Source organism: Mastigoproctus giganteus, chromosome 11, assembly GCF_048544385.1.
Source record: "Mastigoproctus giganteus isolate SK-2022 chromosome 11, ASM4854438v1, whole genome shotgun sequence".
In the NCBI taxonomy this organism is placed as follows: Eukaryota; Metazoa; Arthropoda; class Arachnida; order Uropygi; family Thelyphonidae; genus Mastigoproctus; species Mastigoproctus giganteus.
The window spans coordinates 122,408,550-122,421,917 of record NC_143585.1 but is presented as its reverse complement, the minus strand read 5'-3'; the positions used below and the strand labels follow the sequence as shown (position 1 = coordinate 122,421,917).

Genomic DNA, 13,368 nt, shown 5'->3' with positions numbered 1-13,368 from the left:
AAATATTTCTTTCATCATTCTCTATGACAGTGGTTTTCAATCTTTTTTTAATAACGGCACCCCTAAGTAATTTATTTTATTTTGCGGCACCCCTACTCAAATTTTCTGCCTGTTAGATCCGATTCTCTCTCTCTCTCTCTCTCTCTCTGTGTATGTTATATGATATTTATTACAATAACATAATTATAAAAATTACATTTCATAATACAAATTATATATATACAGTATATAATTTTATTCTTTATATAGAGGTAATAAGTAAACATCAATTATAGATCACCACAAAATTAAAAAGATACTGTACACCTTTTTATAATAAAATAAACATATAAATTAAAAAATAATAATAAGCTTAAGTAACTTAAACTGAAATTACGTGGCACCCTGGAATGTTGTTGCGGCACTCCAGTTGAAAACCACTGCTCTATGGTATTTCATAAAAAAAAAATTTATAATTCAACATGCCGAAGCTAATAGTGAATGTTGTAGGGTGTAAAGAGCACGTATACGTGCAATGCGACCACCGAAACCACCTCCATTGAGAACAAAGGAGAGATCTAAGCTTCAAAAACAATTGTAAAGTATTAAACCACTGTAACATTTAAATAACAAATTTTACTTAACTTTCACTATGCATGCTCAGCACACAATTTTTTTTTCATTTCTGGGATTCCGTCAATAAGGAGGGTCTGAACCACACACACACAAAAAGAAAGAGATAAAATAATAAATGTCACTTCAGCAACTGTGGATAAATACACGATCAGACTGGCAAGTTGCATCAATTTTGTCCCCATCTGAATCACTTATGTCATGACTATTAGTTGATTACCCAAATCTGCTCATAGCCCCAAGAGAGGGGGAAATCCCCGCCAGGGCCAGTTTACCTCTAGACATAAACCATCCTAAAGACAATTCTTACTCAAGATTCAGCATGGAATAAGCAAGCCGGCATTATTTGCACTTTAAAAAACTAACACTTCTGCCAATAAATTCATTCCTCTTCAACTGCTGCTGTGCAATGGCAGTTCCAAGTAGGGGATATAGGCCCCCCATATTTTTAAAATAATGTAGATTTTTTACTGCTACAAAAGCTTAATGTTCCTCTGAAACGCTGCTTTGGCCGCTCTCATTTAGAAAATCGTGAAACCTCTAAATACTGCTTTAGTTCACCCCCCCCCCCCTTTAGAAAATTCTGGACCGCTACTGCTGCTGTGGGATTGTTGTTGCTATTTGGTTTTTAGGAGCATTAGCAACTAAGGCCATATCGCTCCGGGGATATGCGGTGGTCATTCCCTGACCTTTCCGCATCCTCCGTATTCGGCTGCTGTGGGACAGATTACAATTACTTTACCATATTCTCAACTGAATATTACCTAAAAATAACCTCAGAAAAGACAGTTGAGGCTTTAAAAATGTGTTCACACAAAATTCGCTCACTATTACAATTTTTAAACAAAGTATATGGAGATCACCTTCTACCCAAAAAGGTATTCCTTGGCTTATTTTTTTGTTGTTGTTGCTGCTCCTTTACCATGCAATTTAAAAATTATTGAATTTCAAAAAATGTAAAAATAAAATACTGTTTAAAATACATGCATAAAAGCGTTTCTATACTCACTTCGCTTCGGGATATATTTTTTGTAACAAATGTGTTAAAAGTTGCTTGTGACGCGATACATATTTTATTAAACCTAATATGAAAACAGCTAGCTAAGAATACGCACATCCACTAGTTAAATACACGTGTTCCATCCTAACAGTTCGTTACAAATTTGTACTACCCCGCCCTCTACCAGCGAATGAATTTTAACAACTGCCAAAATTAGTATCAGGACGGCAGATCTAACGAAATTTTAGGAGAACTCTGTATTCCTTGCACTGGATTAGGTTGATTGAAGTCACAGATTAATACTCTCATAATTATGGCAACCCCTTAGCCATAATTATGAGAGCATCCTTGGACTCAGGGGAGGTTCCCACGGACCGGAGATGTGCAAATGTATCCCCAATTCACAAAGGGGAATCGAAGGGTGACACGAGTAATTACAGACCAGTTAGTTTAACTTCTGTTCCGGGTAAAATAATGAGTCACTGGTTAAAGATGCATTGCAGGATCATCTAGACAAGACTGCAGCAATAATTCAGACACAGCATGGGTTTGTTAAGGGAAAGTCTTGTCTGACAAATTTGATAGGATATTATGATGTGGTTACAAAAGGAACTGGATGCAAAAAATAATTTTGATATTATATTGGATTTCAGGAAAGCTTTTGACACTGTTGTGCATGGAAGACTATTGTACAAATTGGAAAGAATGAAGGGTAAGTTGCTACAATGGATAAAAGGATGGTTAAGTGCTAGAAGACAGAGGGTGGTAATCAATGGGTGCTGCTCTTCTTGGACTAATGTTATTAGTGGAGTCCCACAGGGTTCGGTGTTAGGTCCATTGTTGTTTTGTATATTTATCAATGATATTGATGAAGGTATATCAGGGTTAATGTCGAAGTTTGCAGATGATACAAAGGTTGGCAGGGTTGTTAATGACAGTAATGGCAGTGTGCTACTGCAACAGGATCTAGATAATTTGGGCAGATGGGCTAAGAAGTGGCAACTGAAGTTTAACCTTGACAAATGCAAAGTACTGCATATGGGTAGAAATAACCCCAGAGAAACGTACCAACTGTGTGGTACTACACTTAAGGTGGTAGAAAATGAAAAAGACCTGGGAGTAATTCTGCAGTCAGATATGAAGTTCTCTCAGCAATGTAGACAGGCTGCCAGGGCAGGTAATGGGGTTTTGTCAATGATATATAGGAATTTTGCTAGCAGGGAAAAGGAGGTGATTATCCCTCTGTATAAGGCAATGGTCAGGCCACGCCTTGAATACTGTGTACAGGTCTGGAGGCCTCATTTTAGGAAGGATGTAGATTTACTTGAGCGGGTACAGAGAAGGGCAACAAGATTGGTGAGGGGAATGAAGGGATCCTCTTACCAAGAGAGGCTTAAGTTCTGCAAATTGCAGTGGCTGGAGACTAGGCACCTGCGCGGTGATCTGATTGAGGTATATAAGGCCTTGAATGGGTTGAGCACGCTGAATTCTGATGGGATCCTTCCACTTGTTCAGATTACGAACCTAAGGGGCCATAAATTCAAATTAAGAAAAGACAGATGTAGAATAGATGTGCGGAAATTTGCCTTTAGCCAGCGGGTGGTTAATTGCTGGAACAAACTTCCATCTGACGTTGTGGAAGTTGATAGCTTGAATAAATTTAAGGAGGAACTGGACAGACATTTGGAGGGAATGGTGTGATTTTTTTTTTTTGGCTAATGCTGCATAAGCTCATACATTTGCTTTCTTGCATCACATGCCACTACTACTACTACTACTACTACTTACTAATCTACTAATCGAGGTGATCTTCAAGGCGAAAAACTCCATGTAGCATCAGAAAAGGACATGTACACCAAGTCACAAGTAGGCAAAATTTGCCGGAGCCCCCAACTTTGTTGGCCTTGAATAATCACACAATTTTTAAATCTCATCTTAATGTTAAATTTCTCACAAAATGATAGACACTACATTGCCAGAAGTAGTCAGACACCTGCATGTTTCAAAGAACCTCTTATTGGTACAATATTTGGCTGGAATTTAGTATCCGGTACGGGCACTTCGCACGAGCGTATTCAGGGGTGGGCAGAAGGGGAACAGTGGCATAGTGTTTAGGGTTAGGCTCCACCTGTGGTCTCCCAACTGCACAAGCAGAAGGGGCTTATGCCCCCTTAACCAAAAATTTGAAATTAAAGAAAAAGAAAACAGCGGGCGTTCTAAATAAAATAAAAAAAAACTCAAAAACATGATCGCCATGCCCCTCTGACAATGATACCTGAATACGCCACTGACCCCCTCGTGTCACGCTACGTGATGAACAGAAGGTTGCACGAAGGACGTGAACTAAGAAAAATAATTGTAATTAGAAGAGGGGAGAAAAAAAAAACACTTATAAGAGGGATCATGTTTTTAATCGACTTTTCATTTTTGGTTATTGAAATAAGGTTAGATTTTTAAGCGACTTCAGGAGGAATTCAAGTAAAAACCGGTCGTTGGCCACGGCCAGGGATACCAGATTCCAAAGCTTTACCCAATATTTAATAACATATCGACCCACCTTTGGTCACAATGTATGGCGGTGTTTTGATCAATTCCTCCTTCAATAGAGAGGTCAACCTTAATGTGTATGCCTCAATGTAGACTTCCTCAGACACCTTACACATTGTGGCATACCACTAGATATGTCACAATGTGTAAAGTATCTGAGGACGTCTACCTCCAGTTTGACCATTCCTATATCAGGATATCATCTACTGCACTGTAATCGGTAGAGAACAGAAAATACCCTGTACCATGATACCACCTCCAGTCACTTAGGGTGGACACGAGACAAGTCTGGATGCATGGCTTCCTGACATTCATCCCACACTTTAACCATACCATTGGCGCAAAAAAGTGCGAATCGAAACTCAACAGATCACGCGATATTTTCCGACTGTTCCGCAATCCAGTCTTGGCAGCATCGTCCAATCAAATGTTTTGGTTTTTAACAGAAAGGTGTAGTACTTATTGGGTGATGCCAACGCCTCCTCTCACGTTAAAAGGCTGTTGATCAATGACAAAAATGACCAGGATATGGAAATAAAAGCAAAGATTCAAATGGCCAGGCAGTATTTCCTTAAAATGAGATCTTCATTGTGGAACCTAGATCCCATTAGATCCTCCACCTTAGAATCTGCATAATGAGATGATCAATTTTGTTGTATGGTACTGAGACATGACACTGAAAACTAACACCCCCATCCTCAAGAAACTAGAAGCATTTGAATTTTGGATGTACAGAAGAACGTTAAAGATACCATGGACAGCGAGGATGACCAATAAGAGTACTCTGCAGAGAATTGGAAAAACCCGTGAATTGCTGAAGAACGTAAAGAAAAAAAAACGGCTTATCTTGGACACCTGATGCGGAACAACAAATATGCAATTACATGGCTAATTATTCAGGGAGAATGGAGGGAAGAAGAAAGCCTGAGAGAAGATGCATATCATGGCTAACTAACTACTATATTAGGGTCACCTGAAAAATTACTTTCAAGTACCTATGCGTATTGTCTGTAAATTGCGTGGGTTTTAAATTGTCTCTGGTCGAGACAATTTAAAACTATTTTTTTCCGAAGGGAAAACCCTTGCTTTCTATGCCTGAGACCGACTAACTCAGCCAAGGAGTGAAAAAAAGCCCATTAAAGTTCTTCGAGTCATCGACGGGATTCGAACCCGAGCCTTTTCCACCCGGTGTAGGGAGGACAGTGACGATACCATTGTGCAACCCACGCAGACGCATATCATGGCTAGATAACTTCAAGAATTGGACGGGACGGGACGGATTTCTGGTAGATGTTCAGAGCTACCAGAGACCGAGAAATATTTACCGTGGTTGCCGCCGACCTCCGTTAAAATTATGATATTAGGATCCCCGTAAATGATTACATCTACCCATTTATTTTGTCTGTAAATTCGCGTGTTCTCTGGTCGATTTGCCGACCTCTGTTAGTAGATGGCATACTGAGAAGAAAACAGAAAGAAGTGAACACATGTATAGGCACAAACTACCAAATACCAGATTCTTTACTGCTACTCCATATTAAAATGGGTCTTTGGCTAAATTGAATTTCTCTTCATCAAGTCCGACAGAATGCAGCTCTAAAAATTAAAAAATAAGGCGAAAAGTTTGAGATGGTTGCTTTCGAACCTATAATTTGCTTTGTTTTCTTAATTGTGTCAACGTGCTCCAACAATGGAAATGAGAAGACACCTTTCTGAAAATAGGAGAGATCACCTGCCTTTACCACGACCAGATCGACTACAGTATTTATCTGAACTTAACTTGTGATCTTAGTATGTGGCAACTTGCCTTTGATTGCCCTACATTTAATTACCCTAATCTGCATTTTGAAAAAATTCACTGATGTTTTCTCAGAAAAGAGTGTTTCTGTATAATTTTCTAATACTGATTTCAAATATTTTTATCACGTCAAATTTCTTCAAAAATCACGAGAGAAATTTTGATTTTTCACAAATTTTTAATAATTTTAGCAGAATTTGTGCACTGAAAAAATAAAAAAATTCTACGTTTATCAGGTTTTATATTTAAATACATGTTGAAAACACTATTATAAACGGCAGTTTCCTACCGTTTATAAAAGTCCACTAAACACTCACCTCTCATTTTAAAAACTGATCAATGATGAATCAAATTTTCCTTTCTTTGATTTTTTTGTAAATCCATCTACTTTACAGTCCCACTTCAGCATCCAGCAATAGTCAGCCATCATGTCAACATTCCACCTCCCCTGGTACCTAATATCCATGTCTTTCGTGTCCTGGTGACATATCTCACGCTATTCTTCACTAATACTTCTGAGATTTTCTGGGAAGTAGTCGATGTGGGAGTGCAAAAATTTACCTTGACATTCATGTTGCAGCCCAGCTTCTTAAAGTTTTTCAACAGTATTCTTGTAGTCTGGATCTTGTTGTTCTCTAAGAAGTTCTCAACAACATATCTGAAGCTAATGGACGCCTGTTTTTCTTTTTTATTCATAGTTCACTCAAAATCACAGTCCTTCATCAGTTTGCGAATTCGAGGTCCAAAAAAATGCCTTGATTTAGATTCTCTTGGGTGATCGTTGGGAATTTAGTACAAAGGCAGTTAAAGAGAGAACTTCCTGAGGTACAGGAACCACTAGGTGGCAGTGATCACAGTGTATGGATGTAGGATTTACTGAAAGATATAACTACCATCAGAGGCAAAATAAATGGTTATTGCTTTCGTAAAGGTGGCTACAGTGTTGTCAGACAGTTTTTAAATTCTATGCAGTGCAAGCAACTGATGATGCCATCAACAGCAAATTCTAAATGGGAAGCATTCAGGGAAGTAATCGTAGAAGCCACTAGGCTTTTCATACAAACTGAGAAAGAGAATAATAGGACTAGACCAAAATGAACGTCAAATCAACTAATGAGACTCGTGGTAAAAATTCATGGGATGCATATAAATTATCAGGCGAGACAGAAGGCTATGGTAGATGTAAGATAGTCTGTAATCAAGTCACAAGGAGGTTAGGCAAGAGAAGACAGATTACAAGAAATCATTGGCGAAGGATGCAAAGAAAAACAGCAAAGACTTCTTTACTTATGTAACCTCTAGAAGGAAGGAGATAAATCATATTGATCCACTTGATATCAATGGTTCGACTATTGATGATCCTGCTCAGATAGCTGACAAACTGAATGAGTATTTTGCATCTACATTCACATATGAGGAATTCTATAGGTGAGTGGAGGACAGATGCTTATTAAACTCTAACAGGGGCTTAATGATTTTGTAATAACTGATAACAAAGTGGAGGAGAAATCGTTGAAGTTAAACGTAAGAAAGGCACCTGGAATGGATGGGATCTATCCAGTTATATTAATGAAGGCAGCAAATGAAGTAAGCAAACCTTGAATTAGAGCATCCTTGGATTCAGGGGAGTTTCCCACGGACTGTAGATGTGCAAATCTATCGCTAATTCACAAAGGGAGATCAAAGTGCAACGCGAGTAATTACAAACCTGTAAGTTTAACTTCTGTTCCAGTGGAGATAATGGAGTCACTGGTTAAAGAAATAATGCAGGATCATCTAGACAACACTGCAGAAAACGCCGATGAGCCAAAACATTATGACCAGCGAGTCTTTATGCAAATCGAAGCAACTGCAGGTGAACTGCGGCACGTGCGCGGGTAGGGACACGGTATAAAAAACGCCTGATACTGAGCTCCGTTAATCAGTGTTACTCTTGTTCTTCAGATGGGAAAGGCAGCTGACTTAAGCGAGTTTAACAAAGGCCAAATTGTAATGGCCAGACAACTGGGTCAGAGCATATCCAAAAAAAAAAAAAAAAAAAAAAACCAAACTGCTATATTTATGCCACCAGAATAATTAAATTCATCTGCTGTGCTATGTCTTATGTCTGTTAATTGCGTGTGTTCTATGGTCGATTTGTCTGTTTGCCGGACGAAAAACCCCAGTTTCTGGGGGGGGAAACCTTGCAATCTATGCCTGAGACCGACTAATTCAACCACGGAGTGAAAAAAGCCCATTTATGTTCCTCGCGTCATCGATGTGATTCGAACCCGGGCCTTTTCCCCCGGTGTGGGGAGAACGGTGATGATACCACTGTGCTACCCATGCAGACTTGTCAGATCATATCCGAAACGACACGGCTGGTGGGATTCTCACGGTTAGCCGAGGAGGAAAACCCATGAACCGCCGGCGAGGTGTTGGACGACCACAGCTCATCGATGCTCGAGGTGTGTGAAGGCTCTCCTGGATGGTACATAGCAACAGAAGGGTGGCTGTGGCGCAACTCGCCGGTAATTGGAATGCTGGTGAAAGGAGTAATGTGTCACAACACACAGTACATCGAACCGTGCTGAAAATGAGGCTGCATAGCCGCAGACCGCTTCGAGTGCCCATGCTAACCACAGTTCACTGGCGACAGTGCCTACAATGGGCACGAGTGATTGGAAGAAGGTCGTCTGGTCCGATGAATCACGTTTCCTGTTGCACTATGTAGACGGCCGGGTACGTGTGCGTCGTATACCTAGGGAAGTGATGGCACCTGGATGAACCGTGTGATGAAAACAAGCCAGTGGCGGTGGTGTTGTGATTTGGGAATGTTTTGCTGGGATACCCCGGGTTCAGTCATACATGTGCTGGGCACTCTGCCGTCTAAACCTAAAGAGACTTTCTTTCTCGAACTTGAAAACCACGGACTGGACAACTGGCAAAGACACTGTTCTTATGGACCTTTGAAGATATAACAACTACCCAAGACAGAGCTGCTTTCTAGAAATCGCTAAAACGCTGGCCTGACACAGAGGGACTGTAAGTGAAAATCTCCACCTGACAGACAAGTAGTGAGCACTGAGCTCAGCTGGAAACCTAGCTAACCTGGCACTGGAACCTGCCTGGACATTTCTACCGATGATATAACAAATAGCAGAAATGCTACTGCAGAGCCATACTGATGATCTGAGTCAGCTTCCTTGCCTGGCTCACTGTCTCTCCACTCTCCCGCCGGAAGGGGGATGACGATCCTCCTGTCTCCCACCTCCTAGCCACCCCTCTCCTTCCCTCTGGTGGGGCATGGGCATGCCCCACTGACATCTGACTGGAACATCTACAATCTATCTGGCAAAACAGATGGAATTTTACCACAAAAGGGCAAGTCACAAAAAAATTTATAACCGATGTCAGCAGGGTATATCCTATCTCTCCATCCTGGTTTTACACTGGCCTGCACACCACCGTCCTTTTATCCACGCTTGTGACAACTATGAGGACCTCAGATGTCAGCTATACGCATGCATCAACTCCTTTCTAAGGTACCGAGAAGAAATAATATTGCAAGAAGAAGATAATTACCGGGCTTTCACCGTCTTTCCCCACAAACTCTTTGAAAGACAAAGATCCCTGCCACATCATCACTAACATCCCTGCCACATCATCAGAAAAGACAGACGTGACTACCGGAAATGACTGCAAAACTCTGAACTAGTGACCACCTGAAGTAGATACAACACATGAACGTGATGAACTGGACCTGATTTCTGGACTTCGACCTCCACAGGACTAAAGCAAAGATGAAGATTCCAACTTCGACTCGGACCTCCACTGGATTAATACAAAGGTGAAGATTGCATCTTATGATGCCATACAGCCATATGGCGCCCCAGCTGGACATTCTGCTTAGCCTGCTTTTTGATCCTCTTTCCCTGGTAAGGGGGGGAGGGAACGGCCCGATGTCATCCCCATGCCCCCCCCCTTTCTCCTCTCGTGGGAGGCGCCTCCGTAGCCAGGTAGGAAGGAGCAGCAGTGCGTAGCACACGCTTCTTGATTAGACCGGGGTTCGAGCCCATCACCACCAAATATGGAGGATGCGGAAAGGTCAGAGAATGACCACCGCATATCCCGGAGCAATATGGCCTTAGTTGCTAATGCTCCTGAACAAAATAACAACAACAACAACAACAACTCTCGTGGGGAACACTTACTTCCAATTTCCACCCCACCCCCATCTCTTTCCCCTTACACAGCGCCTGCCCCACACATCCAAATTTAAAACACCAAAATTCATGCCCGTCCTATTAGGAAATCTTATCACTTCCAACATATATATCCCTTATAGCCCCTCCAAACAGCGTATAACATACCATCCCAACTGTGCCAAAAAGAAAAGAGGAGAATTTTTTTTTTTTTTTTTTTTTATGTCCTAGCTACTGAAATCTCAGGAAAGTAGGTGGCAGGACCTGCCAGAGCAAACTTTAAGGGAACACCTGGCTGGCCACCCCGTGGCGGAGAACGTAAACGTCGAGTCCCATTAGGGGCCCGGCGGCTAACAAACCCGATGAACAAGGGCCACAACATATTACACAACACATGGTCCACGCACTTTAAAACCTCTGGCCTTGACAGCGTACGCTCCTCGATACAAAGAACATACGCGGAGATCGAATAAATCCCTGGTGCCGTTAGATCCGAAAATACTCTGTACAATGTACTTTGTACGTAAACATCACCAAAGATGGGAGAAATCCCTGGTGCCGTTTGACCCTCAACTCACTTTATACTTTGTACGTTGTACCTAAACATCAGCGGTTAAATGACCAAATGAACAACTGTACACAACACTACACATGTACAATATCCATACACTTTTAAATCTCTGGCATTTCCAGCGAATTGGTACACCCAAAACGAAAGCTACGCGGAGATGGGGGAACCCCTGGTGCCGCTTGACACTAAATACACTTTACCTAAACGTCATTGCTGACCAGGTACACCCTTTCATGGCAACGGTCTTTCCCTCTGGCGGTGTCGTCTTTCAGCAGGATAATGCAACATGTCACATCGCCCGGATTGTTCGAGACTCGTTCGTGGAACATGAGGAAGACTTCCAAGTATTGCCCTGGCTTCCAAATTCTGCAGACATCAATCCCATCGAGCATCTGTGGTTTGTGTTTGAACAACAACTCCGATCTGCGGCGTCTGAACCACGGACCTTACAGGAGTTAAAGGATCTGCTAGTTACCTGTTGGTACCAGATACCACAAGACACATTTAGAAATCTTGTAGCGTCCATGCCTCTCCGGGTAAGAGCTGTTTTCGCTGCACGCGGAGGACCAACGTCATGTTAGGTAGGTGGTAATAATGTTTTGGCTCATCGGTGTATAATTCAGACAGCATTGGTTGTTTAATGAGAAATCTTGTGTCACCAATTGGATACACACGGTGTAGTCACAAAGGAACTGGATGCAAAAATAATTTTCATATCATATACTTGGATTTCAGGAAAGCTTTTGGTACTGTTGCACATAAAAGACTGATGTACAAATTGGAGCATTGTGGCATTAAGGGCAACTTGCTGTAACGGATAAGGCGATGGTTAAGTCGGAGAGAATGTTAATCAATGGACACTGCTCTTTGTACCTTATGTTATCAGTGGGGTCCCACAGGTTTCGGTGTTGGGCCCATTGTTGTTTTCTATATTTATCAATGATATTGATGAAGATATATCAGGTTTAATATCCAAGGTTGCATATGACAAAAGGTTGGCATGGTTGTTAGTAACAGTAATGACAGTATTCTAGTACAACAGGATCTAGAAAATTTAGTCAGATGGAGTGAGCAGTGGCAACTGAAGTTTAACATTGTCGTGTGCAAAGTACTGCATATGGGTAGCAGTAACCCCAGAGAAATGTACCAACTGTGTAATGTTACATTCAGGGTAGTAGAGAATGAAAAAAACCTGGGGGTAATTGTGCAGTCAGATATGAAGATCTCTGAGCAGTGCAGTGAGGCTGCCAGGACAGCTCATGGGATTTTGTCAATGATATACAGGAATTTTGCTAGCAGGGAGAAGGAGGTGATTATCCCTTTGTATAAGGCAATGGTCAGGCCATACCTTGAGTACTGCATACAGGCAAGTCTAGAAGTCTCATTTTAGGAGGAATGTAGAGCTGCTGGAACGAGATTGGTGAGGAAAACAAAGGGGTTCTGTTACCAAAAAAGTTTTCAGTTCTGCAAATTGTACCATCTGGAATTAGACACCTGCAGGGTGATCTGGTTGAGGAATATTTAGGATTTGAACAAGCTAATGCTAATGGATTCTTCACCTTGCTCAGAGTACACCCTTGCAGGGGCACAAATTCAAATTGATGAAAGACGGTTGCAGTATAGATATGCAGAAATTTGCCTTAGCCAGCGAGTGGTTGATTGCTGGAACAAACTTCCGTCTGTCGTTATGGAAGTTGATAGCTTAAATAAATTCAAGAACTAGAAAAATTTTTGGAGGGGATGTATAGGTGAAATGGGAAGTGTTTTTTTTTTTTCTTCCTGATGCTGTATAAGCTTGCTTTCTTTCATCATATGCTACTACTAGTGCTAATGCTAACGATTCACAAACTGTTTCATCAAATCCAGTTTGATGTGCAAGGGTGGAAGGAGAACAGTTTTGTGGTTCTACCAGTGATTTATGAATTGAACTATGTTCTTCGATCCCGGCAACAAACTGCCCCTCTTTAGTAATCTGAGAAAGAGGAAGGATCCCATCAGAATTGAGCCTGCTCAACCCATTCAAGGCCTTCTAGACCTCAATCAGATCACCTCGCAGGTGCCTAGTCTCCAAGTTCTGCCATTTGCAGAACTTAAGCCTTTCTTGGTAAGATAACCCCTTCGCTCCCCTCATCAATCTTGTTGCCCCTGTCTGTGCTCGCTCAAGCAACTCTACCTCCTTCCTAAAATGAGGCCTTCAGACCTGTACGCAGTATTCAAGGCGTGGACTGACCATTGCTTTATACAAAGGAATTATCATCTCCTTTTCCCTACTAGCAAAATTCCTGTATATCATTGACAATACCCCATGACCTGCTCTGGCAGCCTATCTGCACTGCTCAGAAAACTTCATATCTGACGGCACAATTACTCCTGGTCTTTTTCATTTTCTACCACCCTAAGTGCAGTACCACACAGTTGGTACGTTACTCTGGGATTACTTCTACCCATATGCAGTACTTTGCATTTGACAATGTTAAACTTCAGTTTCCACTTCTCAGCTCATCTTCCCAAATTTTCTGGATCCTGTTGCAGTAGCACACTGCCATTACTGTCATTAACAACCCTGCCAACCTTTGTATCATCGGCAAACTTCGACAATGCCTTCATTGATAAATATACAAAACAACAGTGGGCCCAACGTCGAACCCTGTGGGAC

At 41.5% G+C, this 13,368-nt stretch overlaps 1 protein-coding gene across 3 annotated transcripts in view; it reads right to left on the bottom strand.

The window, feature by feature from the left end:
- The window catches only part of Sil1 (Sil1 nucleotide exchange factor), a 67,845-nt gene extending 64,426 nt beyond the window's left edge, over positions 1–3,419 (bottom strand). For 2 of the 3 annotated variants that reach the window (XM_090385469.1, XM_090385471.1), the window contains exon 1: positions 1,622–1,747. The gene's annotated coding sequence lies outside the window, so the exon portion shown is untranslated. Of the gene's footprint in view, positions 1–1,621; positions 1,748–3,400 lie in introns of those variants that run through there. The other variant, XM_090385470.1, reaches the window with a different exon arrangement.
- Positions 3,420–13,368: the final 9,949 nt, after the last annotated feature.